The sequence below is a fragment of the Cryptomeria japonica genome, chromosome 7 (genome assembly GCF_030272615.1).
Source record: "Cryptomeria japonica chromosome 7, Sugi_1.0, whole genome shotgun sequence".
Lineage (NCBI taxonomy): Eukaryota > Viridiplantae > Streptophyta > Pinopsida > Cupressales > Cupressaceae > Cryptomeria > Cryptomeria japonica.
This window is the reverse complement of record NC_081411.1, coordinates 847,992,820-848,008,226: the sequence shown is the minus strand read 5'-3', so window position 1 is coordinate 848,008,226 and position 15,407 is coordinate 847,992,820.

Below are 15,407 nucleotides of genomic sequence, written 5' to 3'. Positions count from 1 at the left end.
CAATCTGGTTCAATAATGGAGAAAATAGTGACAAGTGGTCTCATTGAAGCCGTTGCGTTTCCACTCGCTGCACCATGTCCAGATTTGGTGGTAGCTTGTATGAAAAGGTATGATGCTGAGAATAGATGCATAAGAACCAGTAATGGTGAGTTATTAGTTCGTATCAACAGGGAAACAGTAATGGTGGCGATGGGAATCCCACACAAGGAATCATCTGAGGACTGGTCAATTGGGACCTCATACGTCTTCTTCTATGAGAAGAAGAGTGTGTATATAAGTGTAATTGCAATAAACTGGCCCCTTAAAGTTCAAAAGGGAGGCTCACGACTGCTAAAGCCCCTTACTAGAGACAGCTTCATCACAAAAGTGAGAGACATTGTTATAATGCTAAATAGGCTAAAAGGGAATTCACACTCCTTTTAATGTGAAGATTGGATGTATTTTTACATTCAGGTGCTATTATCCGGTGACAAATATCTTGACTGGGCGCAGGTAATTGCAAAGAGACTCCATGAAGGTTTGAGTAACTTTGTGGGTATGTCTAGTTTTTATATGTCCTCTTATATTTTCTACATATTAGCTTGTACCAGAGATTGACCTGGATTGCTCAATGAACCATGGGTGGATGGTATGAAGGTTTATGGTTACTATCCTTTGTTACAGCAGCAGAAACATGTAGAACATATTGCCAGATGAAATGGTGTCTTCGCAAGGAGACTTGCTTTTGAACTACAAGGTGATGTAAACAAGAGAATGTCAGTTGAAGCAATGGAGTTGATAAGTATATATGGAAGCTTCTTCATCCAATTTCCCAGGTTCACCTATCTTTGGGTAGGTGGTTTCAAAGGTGAACCATTCAAGTTACCTAGGTATGCCTTTGATAGATATGTACTCATAGAGGTGAGCATGCAACTAGCTCATATTGATAAAAGGTTAGGGGAAAAAGGTGAATCTGGAGTTTCCTTTCTTGTTGAACTTGGATACTACAGTTGTAAGTCCGTGTCCGATGCTTTAAATTTGGAATTGGAATTTAAGAAGATGAACCTGCAGCCCTATGTTGCTAGATGTAGGTTTGATAGCAGAGGTTATGCAATGGAAAACCTAAATGTGGACGACCACTTCTTTCATGAACCCCAGTTGGAAGATTACTGGGAGAATTGTAGTGATGAATATGAGGTAAGGAGGAGAATATGGTCAAGATTTAATCTTCAGTAAATAATCACCATGAAGCTTCCTATCAATGTATCCGGAGTACAGGAGGAAACAGGGGAAGATATTTTGGATCCTGAATTCAACAAGGAAGTTCAAGGAAAGCCAATCCCTGAGATTGACTGGAATAAAAAGGAAGATGATAATTGTCAAGCTAAAACTTTTAATGTTGTAAGGAGAACTAAGAAGTGGTTAAGAGACCAGAAATTTAAGAAAGGATCGCTCATATCCTCCCATGAACTAAGAGTTGATTCACATGCTATGACTCAACTTCCTATTTCTTCCACTAATGAAATTGTTGATGTTGCAGGTGGTTCAAAGTCAATTGTTGAAAAAATCCAACCCAGGAGATCAAAAAGGTCACCGTTACGTTCTACAGTAGCCCGAGTAACTCGGTCAAGGAGCAAGAAAAAGAGCAAAAATCCAGCATTGAGCTAGATTGTTGTAGACCTGGATCCAAGTGAAGAGGTTGAATTAATAATGGATCAATGGGATTTGGGTGAACTTGTGGTACAAGAAATGGACATAGGTAAAGAAACAGAAGGTGAATTGAATCCAATGAACACTCTTGTTATTGTTAATTCACCAAGTACCCAGACAACTCCTCCATCCAAAGAACTTACAAACACTCTGCGATGGTTAGAGGTTGTTTTTGGGAAGAAACACAGTGTAGTACCGATCACAATCCCTATGGAAAATATGGTTAGCAAGTGTCTCGAAAAAGTGTCCAAGCCGAAAAGACTCAAAACATAGACCATGCTTGAGGTAGATGAAGTAACAGGTCATTGGACAGCCGAGATGGCTAAGCCTATCCCAAGTTTAGACTCAAACAAAGTCACTGAAGATGACTTCACAGTAGAAAATATTGATCTGGGGGTTGCTTCGCAAGCCGTTGATGTTAAACACTTGGAGTATTCCATGAAGAGAATGATTTTCAGATCATGGAAAGATGAAAATGATAAAAAGGAGATGAAGCAAATCATCACTCATATGGCTGAGTACATTAATGCCATTCACCATCCAAATCCTCAACCCTTGTCACAAGTGGCAGCATCATTTGATCCCAAATCTCGAGCAAATCAAAAGATGTTAGATCAAGTTCAAAGAAACGGAATGGTTGCGGAGATGTTCAATAAATGGCTTGATCTCATAATGCAAAAAGGTTCGGACTATATTGTCAGTCTGGTGTAAGCATATGAGGATGCTATGACTATGAGTAAGGAATTGGAAGTAGAGGTCATTGCCTGGGAGAAAGAAAAGACCAAATGGGTGGCAGTTCTTGCACAAATGAATGATATACAAAAATTTGGTGTGATGAAGTTCTTGGCTGAAAAACCTGTGGAGAGCTTGGATGACAATGTATTGTATGTATCAAAGAAAAACGTGGAGTGGAGAAATTGAATTATCAAACAGCGTCACGAGGAGTCCACCAAATTGCTAAAAGGATTGACAGATCTGATCGATACCATGCAAAAAGATCTTAAATGCATTGATATCCAACTTATGAAAGATGATGCTCGGACAGTCAAAGCTGCCATAGATATGACGAAAATGTTCCAAGAAAGGATACAGTTCATTCGGAAGACAAACTCCTTGACTACAGATAATTTCTCAAAAGTAGCCAGGATTGAGTCAATGCTCACAGTTTGTTCTGATCATCTGGAAGCGCACAAGGCAAAGGTGATACAAGTAAATATGGATAAGGAGGTCTGGAAGCAACGAATTCAACATATTGGACTCCCCTATTTTCAAGTCATCTTGAACTTCTCGACGACACATTTAGAGTGGCGTGGCATGCGCACTGTGGCAAAGCAGGATAAGCTAGTGGCTTCCTCTACCACGATTGAGTCATGATCAATTAGGGGATGAGCTATCAGCCTTTCTGTGGCTGTTATTTTAGTTTCTTTTGTTTTAAGCAAACGGTTTCTTTAACCTTTGGTTAAAGTGAATTTTTAATTATTATGTAACAAACTATGAGCCTGGAGGCTATTTAAGCTAGGAAGGAAGTTTATGTTAGGGTCCTAAAAACTGTGATTTTTCAAGGAATAAACAAAAATATGTTTTCTGTGAATTTCTTAAAACTGGAATAACTGGTTTATCACTAAAATGTTATGGCGTGCAGTCTTTAAATCTGTGTGTTTGAGGAATTGGCGATCTTTATTGAGAAATTTGCTAATGTATATAATAATATTTTGTTATCAATTATTCCTATGTTTTCTGAAATCATTGTTACAATTATTTACAAGTAAATTCATTGTGGATTGAGTTGTGTTGATCCCCCTTGTCCCATGAGACATGAGAGAGAATCGATGAGTGTTCATACTACTATGCATTTGCTTTGCTTTGAATTTATGAAATGAACATGTGTGGAAATAGGAGTCTGTGAGCTCTTATTTGGAATTGATCTTCAGAATATTCTTTCAGTTTTATTTTAAAAGCATTCCTTTGTGTTGATAGATGAATGCTAAAGCCTTTTCACACTTTCTGGTTAAAAGTGTATTCATTTCAAAGTTTTCTACATAAAATTCATTGCAAATCATACAAGGAGCTGCCCTCTAATGCAGAGGATGGATTTGTAATTGGTTCATCCAACTATTGGTTTATTTGTTTGCTTTCACAAAGGGGTGTACAAGAGTCATATTATTATTCAAAGAAAGCAAACATTATAATTTGAAGGGGAAAATATGTTAACCAATAGATTTTTGGCGACTCTGCTGGGGACTCAAATCGCAAGACTGGTTGCCTAGTTGCAAGACTAGAGTCAAGAATATATCCTAGGTCCCAAAGACAGGAACCTAAATTATCAACCCACTTTTTCACATCAAGGATGAGCAAGAAGTAGGCCTCCTTCCCCGTCTCCTTCACTTCATGTATCCTCAATCTATCAAGCTCTGACCTTGCATGGTATTGCTTTACCAAATATAATCAACCCAACTCCTCTCAATATCATCTTTCCAATGGCAGCAAATAATCCTTGGGGAGTTGTGGTAGGTCCACTGAAGTTGGGTTTAAATCTGAATCCCCTACCCAAAGGAGCGAGGGATCACTTGCCAAAATTTAGTGGTGATTGCATAACCACTGTTGATGAGCACTTGAATGCATTCAATGTTTCTTGTGGGATAATAGGTGTTCAACATGAGGATGTTGTCGTGAGGCTATTTGTACAAACACTAACTGGAGTAGCAGCAGATTGGTTCTATCACCTGCCAAACAGTGTGATAACAAATTGGAAGGATTTGAAAATGAGGTTTGAGGTAAGATTCAATGTGGTTGAAGACAAACACTCTCTTTTAGCTCAATTGGCCCAATTAAAGAAAGAGATTCCAGAGTCTATGAGGGATTTTGTAGCAAAATTTGATAAGATTGTACATAAAATTCCAGTCAATCAAAAACCCTCGGATGACAATCTGAAATGTTTTTTTATAAATTCCATGCCTTCAGAGATAGGTTTCTTGATCCACAGGTAAAGAGTTGCAAACCTAGGTGTTGTCAAAACATTTTCCGTTGAGTTGGAAGATGATCTGATCACTACAGGGAAATGGAAAAGAGAATTATAGATACCCAATGCTCAACCTTCTACTTCTTCAGACCTTGTGATCCAGAGACTAATGAATGATGTGACAACTCTTAAAAGACATTTACCTAAGGCCAGTACATCATGTATATGGTGAAAATAGATAACAACACTATTGAAAGACCAAATAGATTCAACCACAAAACCCTAGCCTAACAACAACAAAGATCCACCATAACATATGAAGATTACCTAAGACAATGCAAATCAAATGAAATCACAAAGATTATACCATCACATGTCCAATAGGGTTTTAATCTCCATTCTTCCTATCTCCATTGATCTTGCTTGATATATTTTCTCTCAGATTTTATGTGCACAAGAGCTCAACAAAGAACGGAAATGTGGTTGCAAGTAGGATCGCATATGAAAGTGCTAAGGCATAGTGTCGTCAATTGATCAAGTAGTCAGGGTTTGATAATGAAGGAAGCATCTCCTTATATAGAAGACACTATAAGAAATGGAGGGATAAGATTGAGAGGTGTAAAAGAGGTCGGCTATGATTAGAGGGTAGGTAGAGAAAATAAGAAAATAATGAAAGGGGTAGGTAGTGTATGAATTAAGAGATGAATGACATGTGTCATAGGTAGAAAAGGTTAATGAATTAATTAAATAAATAAAGATTTATTTAATTAATAGAAGAAGTGGGATAATTAAATAAATAAGATATTTATTTAATTTAGGAAAAGGATAATTTAAATAAATAAATGTATTTATTTAAATGAGAAATAAGGCTAGAAGAGGATAAATGAATTAATTAAATAAATAAAGATTTATTTAATTAATAGAAGAATTAGGCTAAAGATAATTAAATAAATAAAGATATTTATTTAATTAGACATGACAATTTTAGGTGTCTACACATCGTATTCATCTCCTTACCAAGATATTCCTAGAAGGAATGCAAATTAGTCTTTGGGGATTGGAAACAAATCTTTGCAATTACCCGCTACCCCACAAAGATTGGAAATTGAGGCACCACCACCTAAGGGGAGTATGTCTATTTTTCATCTTACAAATGAACATGATGGCAGTTCCTATCTTGAGATGGTGTGCTATGCACAATTGATGAATTCTAAAGAGATTTCAAATGAATGGAGTGAAGAGGAATCTTTCAAGCAACTTGGCGACTCTAAAATCCACTTCCTAGAGTACGAGTCAGATTCAAAAAGAGGAGGTGTCATTTTGATTACTTTAGAAGATCCTTCATGTGTTGTGCTCACAAGAAATCAACAGAATGTAAAACCTCAGGGCGTTTCTTCATCTTCTGCTATGAATTTTAAAGGTAAGGAAATTGTTTCAAAATTTCATAACAATGATCAAAAGTCTCAAGAGTCCTCATTGGTAAGGTTTGTTGAAAAGGAAAGTTCATTTGATATTGTAGAATTTTGCAAATCCTCCCAAATTCAAATTACACCTGCCGAGTATCTTAAATTAAATCCCAAAGAACTGGATAGACTCATTCAATTTGTAAAAGGAAATAATGTGTTACAAGCTAATGGAACACAACAGTTAGTAAATGCCACATTGTCTTCCCACAGTGATGTATCAGCTTATCATGTTTCTCATGAAAGGACTCCTGAAATAACTGCCCTCCAAACAAATAATACTTTGTCTGTCCTTGAGTCAAAACCTGAGCCCTTTTATATATCATTGTTTATAAATGGTCATAAATTAAACAACTGTATTATAGATTCGGGTGCATCAGATAATATAATGCCCTCTGCAGTAGCCAAAGCGTTGGGGTTATCCTTGACGAAAACTTTTGGCATGTGTTATTCAATGGACTCTAAACAAATTCCCCTATTGGGACAAATTAAGGATGCTCAAGGAGTTCTTGCCGCCCACCCAAATAAAAGAATCAAACTAGCTATTCTAATAGCTGACATCCCAGCCAGCTATGGCATGTTTCTAAGTCGTACATTTTCTAGAGACTTAGGAGGTGAGATAAAAATGGATTGGTCTCAAGCCACAATTTTTGTAGGAAAACAGCGAGTCATTTTGCAGCCTGAACCAAAGTCTAAATTCATTTTTTTTCCCTCTGATGATCCAAGGGCCCAAATTCTGTATCATGAATGTCAATTCGGAAATTACATGATTTTGTCTGATAATGAGGTAGCGGGAGGTTTATCATAGCCAAAGGGACAAGAAATTTTGTGGTTAATGGAGTTTGATGGAAGTTGTGTAGCGTCAGGTTCAGGTGCAGGAGTAGTGTTAATTCTGCCTTATGGTACTCATATCCCTTTTTCTTTTAAATTGGAGTTCAAGAACACAAACAATATGGCTGAGTATGAGGGTTTGTTATTGGGTTTAGCTAAAGCCAAGAAACTAGGAGTAAAACTTCTGCGAGTCAAAGGAGATGTTGAGTTGATTGTAAAATAGGTCAGAGGATTGTTTAATGTAAAAAACAAAAGGCTAAAACACTACCGAAATAGAGTTTGAGATGAAATCGAAGATTTTGATGCATTTTCTATTGAGGTTATTCCTAGAGAACAAAATTCAAAAGTAGATTCATTAGCCGTATCAGCTTCCTTATTGATTCCTCTTCCTGAATTTGTTGTTGATACTTACCGAGTAGAGTTAATATATCAGCCTAGTGTTCCTGATAACTCTGAATTCTGGAAAGTGTTTGAAAATGAACAAATTAATAATTTTATGCAGTGTGTAGAAACATTTGTTGCTACATATTTTGAAGGTTCGGATGTAGAGTCTAAGGATTTTTCACTATAACGGGCCAATGAGTTGACTGATGGAGTTATGCAATTAAAAGGGAATAAGATTCCTAAAGGGTTGATTTCATTAGAACGTCTTTTTGATCGTCATGATGCCTATAAGAAAAGAAAAGGTGATAAGAATCTTGAAGTTCAATATGTTGGAGGATATGAAAGGATTAACATTGGCACTGAAGATGATCCCAAATATATCAATCTGGGGAAATGTTGCACACCTGCGGAGAAAGAGAGGTTCATTAGTCTCCTACTGGAGTTCAAGGATGTTTTCTCTTGGTGTTATGATGATCTAAAGAATTTTAGGACGAAAAATTTCAACATCACATTCCCCTGAAGCCTGGAGTAAGTCCTTTTCAACAAAAGCTTAGAAGTTTCAATCCTAAAGTAGGTGAAGCCATATTTCACGAAGTAGATAAAATGTTGAAGGCTAGGATTATATACCCCATCCATCATTCTACATGGATATCCAACATAGTTCCTATTCGAAAGAAAAATGGAGAAATAAGGATTTGTGTAGATTTTAGAAACTTAAACCAAGCCACTCTAAAAGATAATTACTCATTGCCTACTATGGACCATATTTTGCAAACAGTTTTAGGTTCCAAAATGATGTCCATGCTTGATGGCTTTCTGGGTTATAATCAGATCAGTGCTTTAGAAAGTGATCAACATAAGACTGCCTTTATTACTCCCTAGGGTACTTTTGCTTATAACAGAATGCCATTTGGTCTGATTAATGCAGGGGCCACCTTTCAGCGGGCTATGGATTTATCCTTTGGTCATTTGAAAGATAGAATAATTGTGGTGTATCTTGATGATTTAACTGTCTTTTGAAAAAAGGAGGAAACATCACCTGGGGGATTTGAGACAAGTATTACAAAGTTTTTATGAACATGGGGTGTCCCTAAATCCAAAAAAGTTAGTGTTTGAAGTGACAAAGGGTAAGTTGCTTGGCCATATTGTCTCTAAAGAAGGAGTAAGAGTAGACCCTAAAAGAGTAAAGACAATTAAATAGCTAAGTCTACCATCAAATAGAAATGCAGTTAGATCCTTCTTTGGACAAGTAAATTTTTTGAGGAGATTCATTCTAGATTTTGCATAAACAACTAGGTATATTGTAAATTTGATGAGTGAAAAGCAAGCTTTTAAATGGAATGAGGAAGGAAAGAAAGCATTTGAATCAATAAAGGGGGCTATTGGTTATGCGCCTGTTCTAGTTAATCTAGATTTTAAAAAGGACTTTATTATCTATTGTTATGCCTTGGAGCATACTATGTCAGGGATTTTGTTGCAGAAGAACGAGGATAATGAAGAAGTTCCAATATCTTTTATGAGCGTTCCCTTGAAAAAACATGAATTGAAATATTCTCTGATGGAAAAACAAGCATATGCGGTTGTGAAAGTCGTAAAACAGTTTAGGTACTATATTCTCCATTCTCATGCAGTTGTTTATGTGCCTCACTCTGCAGTCAAGAGCATTTTGACACAACATGATATAGGAATGAATAATAGAGCCTCATGGGTGTCAAAGATTCAAGAGTTCAATTTGGATATTAAACCCACAAAATTGGTGAGAGGACAGGGTCTATGCAAATTGATTGTTGAAAGTAAGGAGGAAGTGATGGAGGAATTGCCTTTAGTCTTGTTTGTCGGACTTCAGGATTCCTGGTTTGCAGATGTTGCATACTATTTGACCTATGGAGATTTCCCAATACATCTTTCTTCAAAAGAAAAATGGAACTTGAGGTTAAAGGCTACCAAAGACGTCATTTTTAATGACGTAATATATAAAAGGGGTTTGGATAAAACTTTCTTGCGCTGTGTACATAAATCACTTCAGGAGTCACTGTTGAAGACCTTTTATGATGAAGCTTGTTGCGACCATTTTTCATCTACGATATCTGCTTACAAAATTTTGAGAAATTTCTATTATTGGCCAGGAATGTTCAAAGATGCATATGCATGGGTAACCAAGTGTGAGAAATGTAAATTATTCACAGGTAAGCTACAACTTGCAGCATTACCTCTTCGACCCGTGATTGTGGATGCCTATTTTCAAGATTCTCTAGAAAAATGGATTATGCATTTGATGAGGATTGATGAGGAAAGAGACAAGTTAGTAGATTGGATAATAGAGCATCAGATGAGGGTAAAGAAGATATTCGACAAGCGAGCTAGGCCACGAAAATTCATGCTAGGTGATTAGGTCTTGCTCTGGGACAGAAGAAGGGAACCAAAAGGAGCACATATGAAGTTCAAATCGCTATGGAAGGGACCATTCGTGATTCAAGAGGTAAAAGGTCCTAACTCTTTCAAAATTGCATATCAAGATGATTCCTCTCTTCCCTGACCTATAATGGCCAAGATTTGAAACTATATCAATTGTAAATGAGAGTCCCTTGTGGTTTTGTTACATAAGTTTTGGTTTGTTTAGTTTGTAGTGTCTTTCATGTTGTTGTGTTTGTTTTTGTCTTTAATAAAGCCTATTTGTGAAACCAAAGATCTTTGAGTTCATGTCTAGTTCCCTTACAGTCCTAGTCCCCAGTCAGAGTCGATGTTAGCGCCCCCAAAAATTTTCATTTAAAATGTTTGAGCTTGCGAGTTGCCTTTTGGTGTCTCTATTCTTTCAGGTCTTTTGTACCTCTCTATTTTGAACCTAAGCCATTGAACTTAACAAAAGTTCAACTGGTTCAAGGTTCAAGGTGAGTTTTAGGTAAATGTATTTAGCAGCCTTTATCTCCACCAAGGCAAGCACGTTATTGTTATGTGTTTTGAACTTTGAACTCATGAACCTTTTTTGGTTCAAGGTTCAAAATGTCTTTTTTTGAGTCACGTCTATGTAATGTTATTTAACGAGAAGGTGTCAATGTGTTTTAAGTTGATTTTGAACTTGAACCAATTGTCTTTTCGGTTCAGCAGTTCAACGGTTCAAGGTTCAAAGTCCTTTACTTGTTAGTCATGGTTATTGCTCGTTCCCGGTATTGTTTTGAGCCACTAGTTCACTGTTGTTCTTCCTAGATGAACTTGAACCATTGAACTCTTTGTGAGATGGTTCAAGGTTCAAAAGGTTCACTTCAAGCTAGTTCTAAAGACTTTTTTAACACTAGAGGCAGCGCAGCAAGAAGGAATATTCCCGGCATCTAACAGTTTAAAATTCTAAATTTGGAAAGTAATCATGAGGACATTAACTATTTATGCGGAAGTGATGGGCAATTAAGAAAGTGTCAGGTTTTCAGTCATTTCATTGTTACTTCACACGTTTAAATGAATCATTATGAAGCGTGTCTGGTTTTCTCGGTTTTTTCCCATCTGTTCAAATAGGATATATGAATTTACCTCCATAATTTGTAAGGGTTGCAGATGCTATAATTGAGCGAATTGGAGACGTCGAAGGTAAATTCAGCTCTACTTTCTTGAGAGGGCTTCACAGCTTCATGGTGGTAACAGGTGAGTTCAGACGATTCTCGTATGCTACATTTCTTTAGTTCTAAAGATTTATCAGTTGTAGGAAGAAAGTCTTTAGTTTGTTGGAGAAGAATTCTACCCTATTTTAGAATTGCTTGATTAAAAGTATAGGTAGGCAGTATGAGGCCGGTACTGCCAAAACTTGGTCAGACGTCTTGTTTAGTGAGCATATTACCAGAACTAGATGATACTTCCTTGGCTCACGATGACCTGGGGGATTTCTTAGAAAGAACCAAGAACCCTCAAGCTGGTTCAATCATGGAGAAAATAGTGAGAAGTGGTCTCATTGAAGCCGATGCGTTTCCACTCATTGCACCATGTCTAGATTTGGTGGTAGCTTGTATGAAAAGGTATGATGTTGAGAATAGATGCATAAGAACCGGTAATGGTGAGTTGTTAGTTGGTATCAACAGGGAAACAATAATGGCGGCAATGGGAATCCCACACAAGGAATCATATGAGGATTGGTCAATTGGGAACTCATACATCTTCTTCTTTGAGAAGAAGCATGTGTATAGAAGTGTAATTGCAAGAAACAGGCTCCTTATAGTTCAAAAGGGAGGGTCACGGCTGTTGAAGCCCCTTACTAGAGAGCACTTCATCATAGAAGTGTGAGACATTGTTCTACTACTAAATAGGCTAAAAGGGAATTCACACTCCTTTTACTGGGAAGATTGGATGTATTTTTACATTTAGGTGCTATTATCTAGTGACAAATATCTTGACTGGGCACAGGTAATTGCAGAGAGACTCCATGAAGGTTTGAGTAACTTTATGGGCATGTCTAGTTTTTATATGTCCTCTTATCTTTTCTACATATTAGCTTGTACCAGATATTGTCCTGGCTCGCTCAATTAACCATGGGTGGATGGTATGAAGGTTTATGATTACTATCCTTTGTTACAACAACAAAAACATGTAGAACATATTGCCAAATGGAATGGTGTCTTCGCAAGGAGACTTGCTTTTGAACTACAAGGTGATGTAAACAAGAGAATGTCAATTGAAGCAATGGAGTTGATAAGTATATATGGCAGCTTCTTCATCCAATTTCCTAGGTTCACCTATCTTCGGGTAGGTGGTTTCGAAGGTGAACCATTTAGGCTACCTAGGTATGCCTTCGATAGCTATGTACTCATAGAGGTGAGCAGGCAACTAGCTCATATTGATAAAAGGTTAGGGGGAAAAGGCGAATCTGAGTTGCCTTTCCTGTTGAGCTTGCATACAACAACTATAAGTCTGTGTCCGATTCTTTAAATTTTGAATTGGAATTTAAGAAGATGAACCTGCAACCCTATGTTGCTAGACGTAGGTTTGGTAGCAGAGGTTATGCCATGAAAAACCTAAATGTGGACGACCACTTCTGTATTAAACCTATTTGGAAGATTACTGGGAGAATTGTAATGATGAATATGAGGTAAGGAGGAGACTGTGGTCAAGATTTACTCTACAACAAATAATCACCATGAAGCTTCCTATCAATGTATCTGGAGTACAGGAGGAAACAAGGGAAGATATTCTGGATCCTGAATTCAACAAGGAAGTTCAAGGAAAGCCAATCCCTGAGATTGATTGGAATAAAAAGGAAGATGATAATATTCAAGCTAAAACTTTTAATGTTGTAAGGAGAACTAAGAAGTGGTTGAGAGACCAGAAATTTAAGAAAGGATCGCTCATATCCTCCCATGAACTAAGAGTTGATTCACATGCTGTAACACAACTTCCTATTTCTTTCACTAATGAAATTGTTGATGTTGCAGGTGGTTCAAAGTCAATTGTTTAAAAAATCCAACCCAGGAGATCAAAAAGGTCACCGTTAGGTTCTACAGCACCCCGAGTAACCCGGTCAAGGAGCAACAAAAAGAGGAAAAAGCCAGCATTGAGCCAAATTGTTGTAGACCTGGATCCAAGTGAAGAGGTTGAAGCAATAATGGATCAACAAGATCTGGGTGAACCTACAGTATAGGAAATGGACATAGGTAAAAAAACAGAGGGTGAATTGAATCTAATGAACACTCTTGTTATTGTTAATTCACCAAGTACCCAGACAACTCCTCCATCTAAAGAACCTGCAAACACTCCATTTTGGTTAGAGGTTGTTGTTGGGAAGAAACGCAGTGTAGTACTAATCACAATCCCTATGGAAAATATGGTCAGCAAGTGTCTCGAAAAAGTGTCCAAGCCGAAAAGACTCAAAACACAGACAATGCTTGAGGTAGATGAAGTAACAGGTCATTGGACAGTCGAGATGGCTAAACCTATCCCAGGTAGAGACTCGGACAAACTCACTGAAGATGACTTCATAGTAGAAAAGATTGATCTAGGGGTTGCTTCGTGACCGTTGATGTTAAACACTTGGAGTCTTCTACGAAGAGAATGATTTCCAGATCATGGAAAGATGAAAAGGATAAAAAAGAGTTGAAGCAGATCATCACTCAAATGGTTGAGTACATTAATACCATTCACCATCCAAATCCTCAACCCTTGTCACAAGTGGCAGTATCATTTGATCCCAAATCTCCAACAAATCAAAAGATGTTAGTTCAAGTTCAAAGAAACAGAATTGTCGCAGAGATGTTCAATAAATGGCTTGATCTCATAATACATCAAGGTTCAGACTATATTGTTAGTCTGGTGAAAGCATATGAGGATGTTGTGACTGTGAGCAAGGAATTGGAATTAGAGGTCGTTGCCTGGGAGAAAGAAAGGACCAAATGGGTGGCAGTTCTTGCACAGATGCATGATATACAAAAATTTGGTGTGATGAAGTTCTTGGCTGAAAAAACCTATGGAGAGATTGGATGAAAATGTACTGTATGTACTAAAGAAAAACATGGTGGCGAAATTCAATTATCAAACAGGGCCATGATGAGTCCACCAAATTGCTAAAAGGATTGATAGATCTATTCGATACCATGCAAAAAGATCTTAAATGCACTGATATCCAACTTATGAAAGATGATTCTCAGACGATCAAAGCTGCCACAGATATGACAAAAAACTTCCAAGAAAGGATATAGTTCATTCGGAAGACAAAATCCTTGACTACGGATGGTTTCTCAAAAGTAGCCAAGATTGAGTCAATGCTCACGGTTTGTTCTGATCATCTGGAAGCTCATAGGGCAAAGGTGACACAAGTAAATATGGATAAGGAGGTTTGGAAGCAATGAATTAAACATATTGGACTCCCCTATTTTTAAGTCATCCTAAACTTCTCGACGATACATTTAGAGTGGTGTGGCATGCGCAGTTCTGAGACAAAGCAGGATAAGCCAGTGGCTTCCTTTGCCACGGTGGAGTCATGATCAATTAGGGGATGAGCTATCAGCCTTTCTGTGGCTATTATTTTAGTTTCTTTTGTTTTAAGCAAATAGTTTCTTTAACCTATGGTTAAAGTGAAGTTTTAATTATTATGTAACAAACTATGAGCCTGGAGGCTATTTAATCTAGGAAGGAAGTTTATGTTAGGGTCCGAAAAACTATGATTTTTCAACGAACAAACAAAAATCTGTTTTATGTGAATTTCTTAAAACTGGAATGACTGGTTTATCAATGAAATGTTATGGTGTGCAATCTTTAAATCTGTGTGTTTGAGGAATTGGTGATCTTTATTGAGAAATTTGCTAATGTGCATAATATCATTTTGTTATCAGTTATTCCTATGTTTTTTGAATTCATTGTTACCATTATTTACAAGTAAATTCATTGTGGATTGAGTTGTGTTGATCCCCCTTGTCTTGTGAGACATGAGAGAGAATCGATCAGTGTTCATACTACTATGCATTTGCTTTGCTTTGAATTTATGAAATGAACATGTGTGGAAATAGGAGTCTGTGAGCTCCTATTTGGAATTGATCTTCAAAATATTCTTTCAGTTTTATTTTAAAAGCATTCCTTTGTGTTGATAGATGAATGCTAAAGCCTTTTCATGCTTTCAGGTTAAAAGTGTATTCATTTCAAAGTTTTCTGCATAAAATTCATTGCAAATCATACGAGGAGCTGCCCTCTAATGCAGAGGATGGATTTGTAATTGGTTCATCCAACTATTGGTTTATTTGTTTCCTTTCACAAAGGGGTGTACAAGAGTCATATTATTATTCAAAGAAAGAAAACATTATAATTTGAAGAAAGGGGCAAATCTGTTAACCAACAAGAGTGCATTTTGTTTGAGGCACTCTGGAAAACATTCCATGAGATGATATTTCTTTAAGCATCTTTTATTCATCTTGTGAAAAAGGTTAAGGATGCTCCAAAATGGAGCATTTCTAACCTTTTTATGTAACTCATAAAGTAGGCCCACACAAGGTTAGAAAATAAGGTTAGAGATGCTCTATTTTGGAGCAATCCTAGCCTTTCCTTTTTGAGGTTATAAATTAGGGTTTTTCCTCGAAAAGGGAGCATTCCTAACCATTTTCTCTCAAGGGTTTTTT